Consider the following 16,999-nt stretch of genomic DNA (forward strand, 5'->3'; position numbering starts at 1 on the left):
AGGTGTACAACATATTATTTGTATATATTGTGAAATGATCACAATAAGTCTAGTTAATCCATTACCACACATAGTTATGTTTTTTCTTGCAATGATAACTTTAAATCTACTCTCCCATCAACTTTCAATATACAAAACAGTATTGTTAACTATAGTCACCAAGCTGTACATTAAATCGCCGGATTTATTAATTCTATAATTGGAAGTTTGTACCTTTTGGCTTTTTTTTTTTTTTTCCTGCACTGTGCAGCATGTGGGATCTTAGTTCCCTGACCAGGGATCGAACCCTGGCCCACTGCAATCGAAGTGCAGAGTCTTGACCACTGGACCGCCAGGGAAGTCCTGGAAGTTTGTACCTTTTGATCACCCACCCATAACAACCAGCAATCTCTTCTCTGAATCTATGAGTTAGGTTTTTTATTGTTGTTGTTTTAATTCCACATATAAGTGAGATCATATGGTATCTGTCTTTCTCTGGCTTATCTTGCATAATGCCCTCAGGGTACATCCATGTTGTCACAAATGACAGGATTCCATTCTTTTTTATAGCTGAATAATATTCTACTCTGTGTGTGTGTGTGTGTGTGTGTGTATACACACACACCACATCTTCTCCATTCATCCACAGATGGACCCTTACCTTAGGTTGCTTCCATGTCTAGACTATGGTAAATAATGCTACAATCAACATGGAGAGTGCAAATATCCTTTCAAGTTAGTGTTTTCATTTCCTTCAGATAAACACACAGAATTAAAACTGCTGGATCATATGGTAGTTCTATTTTTATTTTTTGAGGAACCTCCACACCGCTTTCCATAGTGGCCACACCAATTTACATTCCTACCAACGGTGCACAAGGGTTCCCTTTTCTCCACATTCTCACCAAGACTTAATATTTCTTATCTGTTTGATAAAAGCCATTTAACAGTTATAAGGTGGTATCTAAACCACTTTGTGGTTTAGATTCTCATTTCCCTGATTATTAGTGATGTTGAATATCATTTCTTACCTGTTGGCCATCTGTATGTATTCTGCGGAACAATGTCTATTCAGACTTTCAGCCCACTTTTTAATCAAGTTGTCTGCTTTTTTACTATTGAGTTGTATGAATTCTTTATAATATTTTCTTCCATTTGGTAGGTGGCCTTTTCATTTTGTTGATGGTTTCCTTTGCTGTACAAAAGATTTTTAGTTTGATGTAGTCCCACTTGTTTATTTTTTGCTTCTTTTGCCTTTGGTCTTGGTGATGATAATTTCAATTTGACACCAAAAACAATCTCAAGGAGCGTACCACCTATGTTTTCTTCTAGGAGTTTTACGGTTTCAAGCCTTGTGTTCAAGGCTTTCATCCATTTTGAGTTGATTTTTGTATATGGTGTAAGCTTTCTGGTAGCATCTTTAGGATTCTCTACGTATAATATCATGTCATCTGCAAACAGTGACAGCTTTTTCTTTTCCGACTTGGTTTCTTTTTATTTCTTTTTCTTCTCTGATTGCTGTGGCTAAAACTTCCAAAACTATGTTGAATAATACTGGTGAGAGTGGGCAACCTTGTCTTGTTCCTGATCTTAGTGGAAATGCTTTCAGTTTTTCACCACTGAGGATGATGTTGGCTGTGGGTTTGTCATATATGGCCTTTATTATGTTGAGGAAAGTTCCCTCTATGCCTACTTTCTGGAGGGTTTTTATCATAAATGGGTGTTGAATTTTGTCGAAAGCTTTTTCTGCATCTATTGAGATGATCATATGGCTTTTATCCTTCAGTTTGTTAATATGGTGTATCACATTGATTGATTTGCGTATATTGAAGAATCCTTACATTCCTGGGGTAAACCCCACTTGATCATGGTGTATGATCCTTTTAATGTGCTGTTGGATTCTGTTTGCTAGTATTTTGTTGAGGATTTTTGCATTTATAGTCATCAGTGATATTGGCCTGTAGTTTTCTTTCTTTGTGACATTTTTGTCTGGTTTTGGTATCAGGGTGATGGTGGCCTCATAGAATGACCTTGGGAGTATTCCTTCCCCTGCAATTTTTGGGAAGAGTTTCAGAAGGGTAGTTGTTAACTCTTCTCTAAATGTTTGATAGAATTCATCTGTGAAGCCATCTGGTCCTGGACTTTTTTTTGTTGGAAGACTTTTATCACAGTTTCAATTTCATTCCTTGTGATTCGTCTGTTCATATTTTCTATTTCTTCCTGGTTCAGTCTTGGAAGGTTGTACCCTTCTAAGAATTTGTCCATTTTATTGGCATATAGTTGCTTGTAGTAATCTCTTATGATCCTTTGGTGTCCTTTGGTGTCTCTTATGATCCAATGGTGTCCATTGTAACTTCTCCTTTTTCATTTCTAATTTTATTGATTTGAGTCCTCTCCCTCTTTTTCCTGATGGGTATGGCTAAAGGTTTATTAATATTGTTCATCTTCTCAAAGAAGCAGCTTTTAGTTTTTTTGATCTTTGCTATTGTTTTCTTTATCTCTAATTCATTGATTTCTGCTCTGATCTTACGATTTCTTTCCTTCTACTAATTTTGGGATTTGTTTGTGCTTCTTTCTCTAGTTGCTTTAGGTTTAAGGTTAGGTTGTTAGAGATTTTTCTTATTTCTTGAGGTAAGACTGTATTGCTATAAACTCCCCTCTTAGAACTGCTTTTGCTGTGTCCCATAGGCTTTTTTTTTTTTTTTTTTTTTTTTGTGGTACACGGGCCTCTCACTGTTGTGGCCTCTCCTGTTGCGGAGCACAGGCTCCGGACGCGCAGGCTCAGTGGCCATGGCTCACGGGCCCAGCCGCTCTGTGGCATGTGGGATCTTCCCAGACCGGGGCACGAACCCGTGTCCCCTGCATCGGCAGGTGGACTCTCAACCACTGCACCACCAGGGAAGCCCCCATAGGTTTTGGATCATTGTGTTTTCATTATCACTTGTCTCTAGGTATTTTCTGATTTCCTCTTTGATTTCTTCAGTGATCCACTGGTTATTTAGTAACATATTGTTTAGCCTCCACGTGTTTTTGTTTTTTGCAGTTTTTTCCCTGTAATTGATTTCTTATCTCATAGCATTGTGGTTGGAAAGGATGCTTGACATGATTTCAATTTTCTTAAATTTACTGAAGCTTGATTTCTGATCCAGGATGTGATCTATCCTGGGGAATGTTCTGTGTACACTTGAGAAGAAAGTGTATTCTGCTGCTTTGGGATGGACTGTCCTATAAATATCAATTAAGTCCATCTGGTCTAATGTGTCATTTAAGGCTTATGTTTCCTTATTAATTTTCTGTCTGGATGATCTGTCCATTGGTACAAGTGGGGTATTAAAGTCCCCCACTATTATTGTTTTACTGTCAATTTCTCCTTTTATGGCTGTTAGCATTTCCCGTATATAGTAAGGTACTCCTATGTTGGGTGCACATATATTTACAATTGTTATATCTTCTTCTTGGATTGATCCCTTGAACATTACGTAGTGTCCTTCCTTATCTCTTGTAACAGTCTTTAAAGTCTATTTTGTCTGATATGAGTATTACTACTCCAGCTTTCTTTTGATTTCCATTTGCATGGAATATCTTTCTTCATCCCCTTACTTTGTCTGTATGTGTCCTTAGGTCTGAAGTGGGTCTCTTGTAGACAGCATATATACAGGTTTTGTTTTTGTATCCATTCAGCCAGTCTGTATCTTTTGGTTGGAGCACTTAATCCATTTACATTTAAGGTAATTATAAATATGTATTTTCCTATTGCCATTTTGTTAACCGTTTTGGGTTTGTTTTTTTAAACATCTTTATTGGAGTATAATTGCTTTACAGTGGTGTGTTAGTTTCTGCTTTATAACAAAGTGAATCAGTTATACATGTACATATATCCCCATATCTCTTCCCTCTTGCATCTCCCTCCCTCCCACACTCCCTATCCCACCCCTCTAGGTGGTCACAAAGCACCAAGCTGATCTCCCTGTGCTATGTGGCTGCTTCCCACTAGCTATCTGTTTTACATTTGGTAGTGTATCTATGACTGTGCCACTCTCTCACTTTGTCCCAGCTTCCCCTTCCCCTTTCCCATATCCTCAAGTCCATTCCCTAGTAGGTCTGCATCTTTATTCCTGTCTTACCCATAGGTTCTTCATGACCTTTTTTTTTTTTTTTAGATTCCATATATATGTGTTAGCATACAGCATTTATTTTTCTCTTTCTGACTTACTTCACTCTGTGAGACTCTAAATCCATTCACCTCACTACAAATAACTCAACTTTGTTTCGTTTTATGCCTGAGTAATATTCCATTGTATATATGTGCCACATCTTCTTTATCCATTCATCTGTCAATGGACACTTAGGTTGCTTCCATGTCCTGGCTATTGTAAATAGAGCTGCAGTGAACATTGTGGTACATGACTCTCTGAGTTATGGTTTTCTCAGGGTATATGTCCAGTAGTGGTACTGCTGGGTCATATGCTAGTTCTATTTTTAGTTTTTTAAGGAACCTCCATGCTGTTCTCCATAGTGGCTGTATCAATTTACATTCCCACCAACAGTGCAAGAGAGTTCCCTTTTCTCCACACCCTCTCCTGCATTTATTGTTTGTAGATTTTTTCATCATGGCCATTCTGACTGGTGTGAGATGATATCTCATTGTAGTTTTGATTTCTATTTCTCTAATGATTAATGAGGTTGAGCATTCTTTCATGTGTTTGTTGGTAATCTGTATGCTTCTTTGGAGAAATGTCTATTTAGGTCTTCTGCCCATTTTTGGATTGGGTTGTTTGTTTTTTAGATATTGAGCTGCATGAGCTGCTTGTAAATTTTGGAGATTAATCCTTTGTCGGCTGCTTCATTTGCAAATATTTTTTCCCACTCTGAGGGCTGTCTTTTCATCTTGTTTATGGTTTCCTTTGTTGTGCAAAAGCTTTTAAGTTTCAGTAGGTCCCATTTGTTTATTTTTGTTTTTATTTCCATTTCTCTAGGAGGTGGGTCAAAAACGATCTTGCTGTGATTTATGTCATAGAGTGTCCTGCCTATGTTTTCCTCTAAGAGTTTGATAGTGTCTGGCCTTCCATGTAGGTCTTTAATCCATTTTGAGTTTATTTTTGTGTATGGTGTTAGGGAGTGTTCTAATTTCATTCTTTTACATGTAGCTGTCCAGTTTTCCCAGCACCACTTATTGAAGAGGCTGCATTCCTATACACTAATGATGTAAAATCTGAAAATGAAATTAAGACAACACTCCCATTTACCATTGCAACAAAAAGAATAAGATACCTAGGAATAAACCTACCTAAGGAGACAAAAGACCTGTATGCAGAAAATTATAAGACACTGATGAAAGAAATTAAAGATGATACAAATAGATGGAGAGATATACCATGTTCTTGGATTGGAAGAATCAACATTGTGAAAATGACTATACTACCCAAAGCAATCTACAGATTCAATGCAATCCCTATCAAACTACCACTGGCATTTTTCACAGAACTAGAACAAAAAATTTCACAATTTTTATCGAAACACAAAAGACCCAGAATAGCCAAAGCAATCTTGAGAAAGAAAAATGGAGCTGGAGGAATTAGGCTCCCTGACTTCAGACTATACTACAAAGCTACAGTAATCAAGACAGTATGGTACTGGCACAAAAACAGAAATATAGATCATTGGATTTGTTTCTGTAGGTCGTTTTTCTTCCCTTCCTCTTTTGTTCTCTTCTCTTGTGTTTCCTGCCTAGAAAAGTTCCTTTAGCATTTGTTGTAAAGCTGGTTGGGTGGTGCTAAATTCTCTTAGCTTTTGCTTGTCTGTAAAGTTTTGATTTCTTTGCTGAATCTGAATGAGAGCCTTGCTGGGTAAAGTAGTCTTGGTTGCAGGTTTTTCCCTTTCATCACTTAAAATATATCATGCCACTCCCTTCCGACCTGCAGAATTTCTGCTGAAAAATCAGCTGATAACCTTATGGGAATTCCCTTGTATTTGTTGCTTTTCCCTTGCTGCTTTTAATATTTTTTCTTTGTGTTTAATTTTTGTTAGTTTGATTAATATGTGTTTTGGCGTTTTCCTCCTTGGGTTTATCTTGTATGGGACTCTGCACTTTCTAGACTTGGGTGACTATTTCCTTTCCCATGTTAGGGAAGTTTTCGACTATAATCTCTTCAAATTTTTTCTCAGACCCTTTCTTTTTCTCTTCTTCTTCTGGGACCCCTATAATTCAAATGTTGGTGCATTTAGTGTTGTCCCAGAGGTCTGAGAGACTGTCCTCTTTTCTTTTCATTCTTTATTCTGTTCCATGGCAGAGATTTCCACCATTCTGTCTTCTAGGTCACTTATCCATTCTTCTGCCTCAGTTATTCTGCTGTTGATTCCTTCTAGTGTATTTTTCATTTCAGTTATTGTATTGTTCATCTCTGTTTGTTCTTTAGTTCTTCTAGGTCTTTGTTAAACGTTTTTTGTTTCTTCTTGATCTGCACCTCCATTCTTTTTCTGAAATCTTGGATCATCTTTACTATCATTACTCCGAATTCTTTTTCAGATAGATTGCCTTCTCTTCATTTAGTTGTTCTTGTAGGTTTTTATCTTGCTCCTTTGTCTGCAACGTATTTCTTTGTCTTTTCATTTTGTCAGACTTACTGTGTTTGTGGTCATCTTTCCACAGGCTCCAGGATCGTAATTCCTTGTTTCTGGTGTCTGACCCCTGGTGGGTGAGGCTGGTTCAGAGGCTTTGCCATTATCCCCTTGACAGGGGGTTTGATTGGTGTTGTGGTGACCAGAGCCTGCACTGGATATTGAGCGGGGCCTCCCCTTTGCTCTGTGGTTGTCACTGCCCTGTCAGGGGCAGGGTCTGCTCCCTAGTTTTTGGAGTAGAGGCCCCCAGATCTGTTTCTTAGCTGTGTTTCTGATCTGCGCTGTGAGGCAGGTGGGACTGGAGCACTCCCACTGGGAGACAAGCCACTGAGTATTCCTGCTCTGGAGCTGTTCACCTGTGAATGTGCTCTGTTGTGCCCCCTTTTGCCCATTGTGTGGACTCACAAAGTACACTATTGTTGGCACTGCTCTCAGTCTGCCCTTATCTGTGGGGATGCTGGCAACTGGCCCTGGTGACTCTGAGGTGTTTTCAGCAGATCACTGGCACAGATACACTGAGGTCAGGTCCCAGGACTGCAGTAGTCATGCACCTAGACCTGCTGTGGGAGCTATAGAGGCAGCTCAGACTCTGGCCTGGACCAACTCCCACATGTATGTGCCCACAAAGCCCACAGCTGCTGAAGCCAGACCCATCCCAGCTGCAGGAGAGCTTGTTGTCCTTTCAGATGTTTCACAGGTGCTGAATTTAGGAAGCTGCCAGCAGAGATGTAACTCTGTGGTTCGTGCAGCCTTGAAGAGCAATTTCAGCTCTTCTTCCTTAGTCACACGGCCCCTGGGGCTCAGGTGTGGTTTCAGCCCTACCTGTGCATATGTTCTTCCCACTGGAGTCTGCTCCAGAGGTTGCCGGAGCACATGAGCCTATCAGGCAGGAAGGAGCTGAGGCAGTGATTGGGGCGAGCAGGCTGCCTAGGTGGGAGGGTGCTAGGGTAGGGACTGGAACATGCAAGCTCATCAGGTGGCAAGCAGGGTGAGCGGGTCACCCAGGCTTGCACGGGGGTTGCAGGGGAGGTGATGGCAGGGGCGTGTGAGCTGGCTCTGGTGGAGCCCTCCCTAGTGCCTGTGGAGGCAGGGGCTGGTGTGTGAGGAGAGAGGATGTGATGGTGGCCCTGCCCTTTGCATGTCACTCAACCATGGTACTTCTCTGTTGTGGTGGTCCAGGCTTCCTCCACGAGCATTCCCAGTTGCGGAGCTCCTTACTCCTGTCCTCACAGGCTGTCTCCTTACAGCCAACAATGGTCTCCCCCCGGGTCTGCTCTCCAAACCCCACATTCCACCATCCAGCCCCCATGTGTACTGGCGGACACCTGTCTCAGGCTGGGGCATGTAGGACTGTGGCATGGACCATCTGTGTAGGTCTCACTCTGTCCTATCACAGACCAGTTGCTGGGCTCTCCTCCAAGCCCCTGAGGCTCCCTTCTGTCCCAGCTGATCTTCCAGGTGGTGAGGGGGCTTCCCCAGATGCGGGAACCTCTCTTTCAGTTCCCTGCCAGGGGTGCAGGTTGCATCCTGCTTCCTCTCCTCTTCCTTTTACCTTATTTCTTTCATCCTACCCAGTCATGTGGGGATCTTTCTTGTCCTTTTAGGTGTCTGAGGTCCTCTGCTAGTGTTCAGCAAGTGCTCTGTGAGAATTGTTCCATTTGTAGATGTATTCTTGATGTGTTTGTAGGGAGAGATGAACTCCACGTTCTCCTACTCTCCCTCCATCTTGGAAAGCTCCCCCCAACTCTCTTTTTTTTTTTCTTTTGTCCTGCCTGGTTATGTGGAGGTTTTCTTGGACTTTTGGAAGTCTGAGGTCTTCTGCCAGCGTTCAGTAGATGTTCTGTGTGAATCATTCCACTTGTAGGTGTTTTCTGATGTATTTGTGGGAGGAGGTAAGCTCCACCTCCTACTCTTCTGCCATCTTGATTCCTCCCTCCAAAGTCTTATAGTTTTCAATGTATATATCACTGATCTTCTTGGATAAATTTATTCCTATGTATTTTATTCTTTTGATGCAATTGTAAATGGTGTTTTTTTAAAATTTCTTTTTCTGATAGTTTGCTATTAGTGTATAGAAACAAAACAGATTTTTAATATATTTAGGATTCTCTATGTATAGTATGTCATCTGCAAACAATGACAGCTTCTTTTCTGATTTGGATTCCTTTTATTTCCTTTTCTTCTCTGATTGCTGTGGCTAAAACTTTCAAAACTATGTTGAATAAGAGTGGTGAGAGTGGGCAACCTTGTCTTGTTCCTGATCTTAGTGGAAATGCTTTCAGTTTTTCACCATTGAGAATGATGTTGGCTGTGGGTTTGTCATATATGGCCTTTATTATGTTGAGGAAAGTTCCCTCTGTGCCTACTTTCTGCAGGGTTTTTATCATAAATGGGTGTTGAATTTTGTCAAAAGCTTTCTCTGCATCTATTGAGATGATCATATGGTTTTTCTCCTTCAATTTATTAATATGGTTTATCACATTGATTGCTTTGCATATATTGGAGAATCCTTGCATTCCTGGAATAAACCCCACTTGATCATGGTGTATGATCCTTTTAATGTGCTGTTGGATTCTGTTTGCTAGTATTTTGTTGAGGATTTTTGCATCTATGTTCATCAGTGATATATTGATTTTTATATCCTACAACTTCACTGAATTTATTCAAATAGTTTTATAGCACAGGCTTTTGGATTTTCTCTATATAATAGCATTTCATCTGTACATAGTGACAGTTTTACTCCTTTTTTTAAAAAAAACACAACATGATTATATTTTAATACAAAACCAAAATACAAAACACCATAGTAAATTGATGGCAGTAAAATATGGCATTTCATTTACACTGCATGACAAATGGTTAACATCCTTAGTCATAAATGAGTTCTTAGAATACTTCCGTCTTTCTGACTTGGAAGGCTTTTATAACTTTTTCTTGCCTAACTGCCCTGGCTAGAACTTGCAATAATACATAGAATAAAAGTGGTGAGAGTTGGAATCCTTATCTTGTTTCCCCTCATAAAGGTAAAGCTTTTCACCACTGAGTTAGCTGTCGGCTTGTCATATGTGGCCTTTATCATGTTGAGGTATGTTCCGTGTATACCCAATATGTTGAAAGTTTTTTTCATAAATGAGTGTTGAATTTTGTCAAATGCTTTTTCTGCATCTATTGAGATAAGATTATGATTTTTATCTTCCATTTTGATAATGTGGTGTATCACACCAATTGATTTGCAGATGTCAAACCATCCTTGCATCCGAGGAATAAATCCCACTTGAACATGGTGTACAATCCTTTTAATGTATTGTTGAATTAATTTGCTGAATTAATTTGCTAATATTTTGTTGAGGATTTTTGCATCTATGTTCATCAGGGATATTGACCTGTAGTTTTCTTTTCTTATGGCATCCTTGTCTGGATTTGGTTTCAGGATAATGCTGACCTTGTAAAATGAGTTTGGAAGTGTTCCCTCCTCTTCTGTTTCTTTTTTTGATAGAGTTTGGGAAGGATTGGCATTAACTTTTTCTTTAAATGTTTGGTAGAATTCACTAGTGAAGCCATCTGACTCTGGAGTTTTGTTAGGAGACTATTGATTACTAATTCAGTCTCCTTACTAGTAATCAGTCTGTTCAGATTTTCTATTTGTTCAGTGATTCAGTCATTGTAGGTTGTATGTTCCTAGGAATTTATCCATTTCTTCTAGGCTGTTCAATTTGTTCGCACCTAATTGTTCATAGTTGTCCTTTATGATCCTTTGTATTTATGTGTTATCCATTTTAATCTTTCCTCTTTCATTTCTGACTTGAGTCCTCTCCTTTTCTTGATGAGTCTAGCTAAAGATCTGTCAATTTTGTTGTCTTCTCAAAGAATTGGCTCTTAGTTTTGTTAATCTTTTCTATTTTTTGTCTCTATTTCATTTATTTCCACTGTGATCTGTTATCTCCATCCTTCCACTAAATTTGAGCTTCTTTGTTCTTTTTCTAGTTACTTGAGGTATAGAGATAGGTTGAGATCTTTTTTGTTTCTTGATGTAGTCATCTATCACTATGAACTCCCCTCTATAGCAAGAAATTCTCTTGTTATATCCCATAAGTTTGGATGTTGCATTTCCATTTTTATTGTCTCAAAGTATTTGTTTTTTAATTTCTTCTTTGACCCATTGGTTGTTCAGTAGCATGTTGTTTAGTCTTCATATACTTGTGAATTGTCCAGTTTTCTTCTTGTAATTAACTTCAAGTTTCTAACATTGTGGTTGGAAAAGACAGTTAATGTATTTTTAGTCATCTTAAACTTATTAAGATTTGTTTTGTGGCCTAACATATGATGTATCCTGGAGAATATTCATGTGTGCTTAAGAATATATATTCTGTTGCTTTTTGATGGAATGTTCTGTATATATCTGTTAAGTTCTCTGGTCTGACATGTCATTAAGGCTAATGTTTCCTTATTGATTTTCTGTCTGAATGATCGAACCATTGGTGAACATGAAGTCCTCTATTAATACTGTATTGTTGTATATTTCTTTATGTTTGTTAGTATTTGCTTTATATATTTAGGTGCTCCTATGTTGGGTGCATAGCTATTTTCAAATGTTATATCCTTTTGTTCGATTAATCCCTTTATCATTACAAAATGACCTTGTCTCTAATTAGTCTTTTTCTTAAAGTCTATTTTGTCTGATATAAGTATACCTACCCCAGCTTTCTTTTGTCTTTTATTTGCATGGAATATCTTTTTCCATCCTTTCACTTTCAAACTATGTGTATTCCTACATCTGAAGTATCTTGTAGGCAGCATATAGATGTATCTTGTTTTTTTAATCTACTTAGCCACTTTATGTCTTTTGATTGGAGCATTCAGTTCATTTACATTTAAAGTGATTATTAACAGGTATGTACTTATTGCCATTCTGTTCACTGTTTTCTGGCTGTTTTGTAATTCCTCTACTCCTTCTTTTCTTGCTCTCTTCCTTTGGAATTTGATAATTTCCTGCATTAGCATGCTTAGATTACATTCTCTTTATATTTTGTGTATATACTATGGGTTTTTGCTTTGGGGTACCATGAGGCTTACAAAAAACAACTTATATTTATAATAGTCTATTTTAAATTGATAACAACTTAACTTTGAAAGCTCTACATTTTCACATTTTGATGTCACAGTTTACACCTTTTTATCTTGTGTATCCATTAGCAAATTATTGTAGTTACATTTATTGTTACCACTTTTGTCTTTTAACCGTTATGCTAGCTTTATAAGTGATTAACCCATCACCTTTACAACATTAGATTATACTGAATTTTACTATAAATTTACCTTTACCAGTAAGATTTATACTTTCATGTTTTTCTGTTACTAATTAGCATACTTTTGTTTCAGCTTTAAAAAGTACCTTTAATATTTCTCATAAGGCCAGTCTTGTGATGTTGAACTCCTTTAGCTTTTGATCATCTGGAAAACCCTTTCTCTCTCCTGTATTTCTCCCCCCCTCCCCAGTTTTATTGAGATATAATTGACATACATTACTATATACGTTTAAGGTGTATAGCAAAATGATTTGACTTAACAAACATCAACTCAATTCTGAAGGACAGCTTTGCTCATTAGCATACTCTTGGTTTGCAGTTTTTTCTTTCAGCACTTTAAAAATATCATGCTACTTCCTTCTGGCAGGCAAAGTTTCTCCTGAAAAAATCTGCTGATAGTCTTATGAGGGTTCCCTTGTATGTAAATTGTTTTTCTCTTGCTGATTTTGATTCTCTCCTTGCATTTAAATTTGACACTTTAACTACATGTAATATGTCTTAGTGCGGGTCTCTTTGGGTTTATCTTATTTGGAATTCTCTGCATTCTTGGACCTGGATGTCTGTTTCTTTCCCCAGGATAGGAATATTTTCAGCTATTATTTAAAATGAGTTTTCTGCCTGTTTCTCTCTCTCTCCTCTTTCTGGGACCCTTATAATGCAAATGTTGGTCTGCTTGATGGTGTCCCTTAATCTATCTTCACTCTTTTTCGTTTTTTTTCTTTCTCTGATTTGATGAATTCCAGTACCTTGTCTTCAAGTTTACTAACCCTTTCTCTTGCTTCCTCTAGTCTGTTGTTAAACCCCTCTAGTATATTTTTCACATCAGTTATTATATTCTTCAGCTCTGTGACTTACATTGGTACTTTCTTATATTTTCTATCTTTTGTTGAAGTTCTCACTTTGTTCATCAGATGTTCTCCTGAACTCATGAGCATCTTTAGGACCATTATTTTGAACTCTTCATCAGGTAAATTACTTATCTGTATTTCACTAAGGTTTTTTTCTGAGATTTTTATCTTGTTCTTCCATTTGGAATATATTCTTCTGTTTCTTTGACTTTCCATGTTGGTATGTATGCACTAGAGAAATCAGCCACCTCTCCCAGTCTGAAGTAGTGGCCTCATGTAATAGATAAAATTATTGTTCAACCCTGCCCTAGTTGGTTCTCTCTCAAACCTTTGTGTTTGTTTAAGCAGGCTACTTTATTCTTAGTGGCTCCAAGAAGGGAGGGTGTTCCTAGATCTGTCGGTGTCCCAGAGAGGAGAATCTGTCTTCTCCCTCTGTGCTGAGCCTTGGGGTGACAGCCAGTTAAGAACTGTTTCTTTGTTTGCTCCTGTCCCATTGAACCTGTGAACACATGCCTCACTGGCTGCAAGAGCCAGTCTGTCAAAGGATGTGTCCTCAGGGTGGCAGCCACAAAAGCTGGGTCACCAGATATTACACAAGCTCCTTTCTCAGAGACACTGGCGACTTGGGGCTGGGAAGATGGAAAGCATGAAGATGACACTTGCCAGCTTCCCTGGTCTCTGGAGAGAATTGTAGTCACCCTCTATGTGTGTGTGTTAGAAAGAAGCCTGGCCCACAGGCCACAGCTATGAAGGTAAGAGGCTTCTTGTATAGAAGGATTGGGACTTTCAAGTCTGTTGCTTCTCTGCTGTACCCTGGGGTTAGGTGGTTAAGAAGTCTTCTCTATTTGTTACAATCCTGTGGTACCTGTGAGTGTAAGCCCTGCTGTCCACCAGAGCCAGGTGATCAAGGGGTGTCCCCTGGGTGGCAGCTGCAAAAAGCAGGACATGAGAGGAGTACACAAGCTCCTTTCTGGGAGATGCCAGCGGCTTGGAGCAAGGGAGACTGTAAAGATGGCACCTGCTCGCCTCTGTTTTGGAGAGTGTGTAAGTCCCTGGATATGTATTAAATTAGATGCCTGCCCCTCGGGCTGAAGCTTTAAGCTTAGCAAGTTGGCTTCTTTAACAGGAAGACTGGGTACGTTTTAGTTGGCTGCCTCTGCTCTGGGCCCTGGGGTGAGTGATTCTACCTAGCCCTTCAAAAACTGTTTCCCAGATCACTATCAATCACCTTCTGGGTCTCAAGGGAACAAGCCCCAATGGCTTTCAAAGCTAGATGTTCTCAAAGTTAGAGGTAATTGTCTCTCAGGTGCAGGCCTTAAAAGTTGAGGTTCAAACCCTTTGCTCCTCAGGGAGAGGCTTGGAGTTGTGAGAGCCCTCCAGATTGTGGGTCACCATGCCAGGGTTCATGGTGATACTGTGTCTCAGCCTCTCCTACCTAATTTGTAGGAATTGCTCAGATAGTTTTAGAAGAAACTGTTCCATATCTAGCTGTAGACTTGGTGTGAGAAGAAGTGAGTTCAGGATCCTCCTATGTCACCCTCCTGAACTGGAACACTGGGGTTCTTTTTCGAATCGTTAGTAGGAAGAGAGAAGGACTTATGGGAAAAAAGGCAAGATTCACTCTAAAAGTAATCAAAGCCTGGGTACATTTTGTCAAATCAGTGACATTTCTAGGTTGGAAGTCTGAAAATTTTCAAAGAGATTCTAAGCCACATAGGATGGTGGTTTAAGCAAATCTTTGCTGGACAGTTATTTGTCCATTCTTCTCCTCTCTGCCATTATGGAATCGTAAGACTTCCTGAAGAATTATCAGAGCAACATACTAATTCCATTCCTCGTAGAATGAAAGACAGGATAATGCAGAATATAAGAAGAGAATTGGCAAAATGGCAGCAAAGTGACAACTATCCACCTGGACTGTCTTCCTGCAAACAGTTACATAGCTTCCCCTCCCGCCTCCCCGCCACACCTCTCTGAATGACCTTTCTAAATACAAACCTGACCATGTTTCTTGGCAGAAGACACTAACTAGCAAGCTCTACAAGACCCTGTCTACTCCTTCAGGCCTTGTGTCTTTCCGGAATTGCAACCTATACGATCCAGCCATTTGGAACTGCCATCATTCCCAAACAAACCAGATTGGCTTATATCTCCATGACTGACTTCATGCTGCTGCTGATGCCTGTCTGCCTAGAGACACCTGCTCATCTTCAGAGACCAAGCCTAACGTGATGCTGTGAAGCCTTATCTGACCACGTACTCAACAAAATGCACTCATTTCTCTTGGGCATATAACTAGGAGTGGAATTGCTGGGGCACAGGGTGAGCAATTTTTAGTTTTAGTAGGTACTTCCAAACAAATTTCCAAACTGACTGCATCAAAATGTGTAATTCTACCAGGAATTTATAAGTATTCCAGTTGCTTCACATCCTTGCCAACATTTATTGTTAGCATTCTTTTTAATTTTAATCGTTCTGATAGGTAATGGTGTTTCATCATGCTATTAATTGGCATTTGCCAGATGACTAATGATATTATCTTTTTATTGGCCGTTTGAATACCTCTTTAGTGAAGCACCTGCTCTTTGTATATATTTTGGATTCTTTTCGTGGATGTATGTATTGTAAATATCATTATCCAGTCTGTGGCTTGCCATCTTACTCTTTTTTGGTCTTTTGATGAACAGAAGTTCTTATTTTTTAATAAAGTTATTTATCTTTTTTTTTCTTTTAAGACTAGTAATATTTGCTATTCCACCCAGCAGCCATTCTGAACCAGAGGGTGGAGGACAGAATGAAAAGAAGCTTGGATCCCTGAGGACTGTGAGCTGCCATACATAGGAGAGAGAAGTAAGCATCTATTGTTATTAAGCCTCTATTTTTTTTCAAGCCTCTTTCTCAGTTGAACCTGAGCTTACATATCACCACAACAAACATTCTGCACAGAAGTACATTTACATATTTAAAGGAACTGGCTTTAACTGTAAAATTTTTACTTGGTGCTGTAAGGTATTTAGGAGCTGGGTCGATTGACCTCTAGCACCCGTACTTATATAAGTATTTTTAAAAATAATCATATTTGCACATAACAGGCACTCAAAGTCATACTGAATAAATACATGTGAGATAAAAATACATATCTTCTAAGATCGCTTTTGATCAAGGGAATTTTAAGGTGCTTATATATGTATAAGTATACATATATATTATAAATCATAAATACCAAGTTATTATGTGAATTTGATGGAAAAAAATGAGGACTTTAGTATTACTGGAGAGCAGTAGCAATATCCAACAATGAAAACGTTTTAAGTCAAGAAGTATTTGAGGGGCTGCCTCAGGGGCCAGCTTTGTTAAACATCAGTATCAGCTCTTGGGAAAAATCACAGAAGATACTATAAATAGAGGGACTGTGAACACCTAGAACTGCTAGGACACAGACTACTGATCTGATATATATTAAAAAGCTATCCATTTAAGAAGGAACAGGAGAGAAAATCAAGGTCATAGATCTCAGGATTAGGAGCTGAGGCTGACAGATCAAATGACAGGATCTGTAAAACTGAAAAGACGACTCAGAAAAAGAACAAACATATCTTGCCCAAATGCAAAGCTTTCTCTTTGTATAACTTCTGCATGTTCCCTGAATATTTATTTTTCAGTATGATTTATGAATTACCCTGCCATTGGCTGTAAAACACGAGGTAGGCTGATTTTTATATCAACAAAGGATCATCAGAACTTAAGTATCACTGATTTAAGGAATTTCAAAAGAGAAATATTCCTTGCCACAGTTCCATGAGCAAATCCTAAAAGTAGCTGACTGAAATGATTAACAGCAGCTTAAGCAAGAGTCCCATTTTTGAAATTAGAATGAAAAAGAGTGAAGAAAGCATACATGAGCTATGTGGGGCATGATCAGAAACAATATCCTCACTTTGCGAGTCCCAGAGGAGAAGGGATAAAGGGACAGAAATCTTATTCAAAGAAATATTGGCTGAAAACTTCCCAAATCTGGGGAGAGATACAGCCATCCAGGTATGGGAAGCTTAGAGATCCCACCCAAAGAGATCCTCACTGAGACACATTATAATCAATCTCTCAAAAATCAAAGTCAGAAAGAAAATCACATACAGGGAATTCTGATAAGGCTTTACATTTCTCAGCAGAAACCTTACAGGCCAGGAGACAGTGGGATGATACATTCAAAGCACATAAACAACAACAACAAAACTCATCCAAGGATAT

The 16,999-nt window shown here is 38.9% G+C and overlaps 1 protein-coding gene and 1 non-coding gene across 4 annotated transcripts in view; both read right to left on the reverse strand.

The window, feature by feature from the left end:
* FAM124A (family with sequence similarity 124 member A) overlaps positions 1 to 16,999 on the reverse strand; it is a 111,164-nt gene that overhangs the window by 12,362 nt on the left and 81,803 nt on the right. The window lies entirely within an intron of this gene.
* TRNAR-UCG (transfer RNA arginine (anticodon UCG)) lies at positions 266 to 338 on the reverse strand. Its single transcript has one exon. It is a non-coding gene; the product is annotated as a tRNA-Arg (tRNA).

The sequence above is a fragment of the Delphinus delphis genome, chromosome 18 (genome assembly GCF_949987515.2).
Source record: "Delphinus delphis chromosome 18, mDelDel1.2, whole genome shotgun sequence".
Classification (NCBI taxonomy): Eukaryota; Metazoa; Chordata; class Mammalia; order Artiodactyla; family Delphinidae; genus Delphinus; species Delphinus delphis.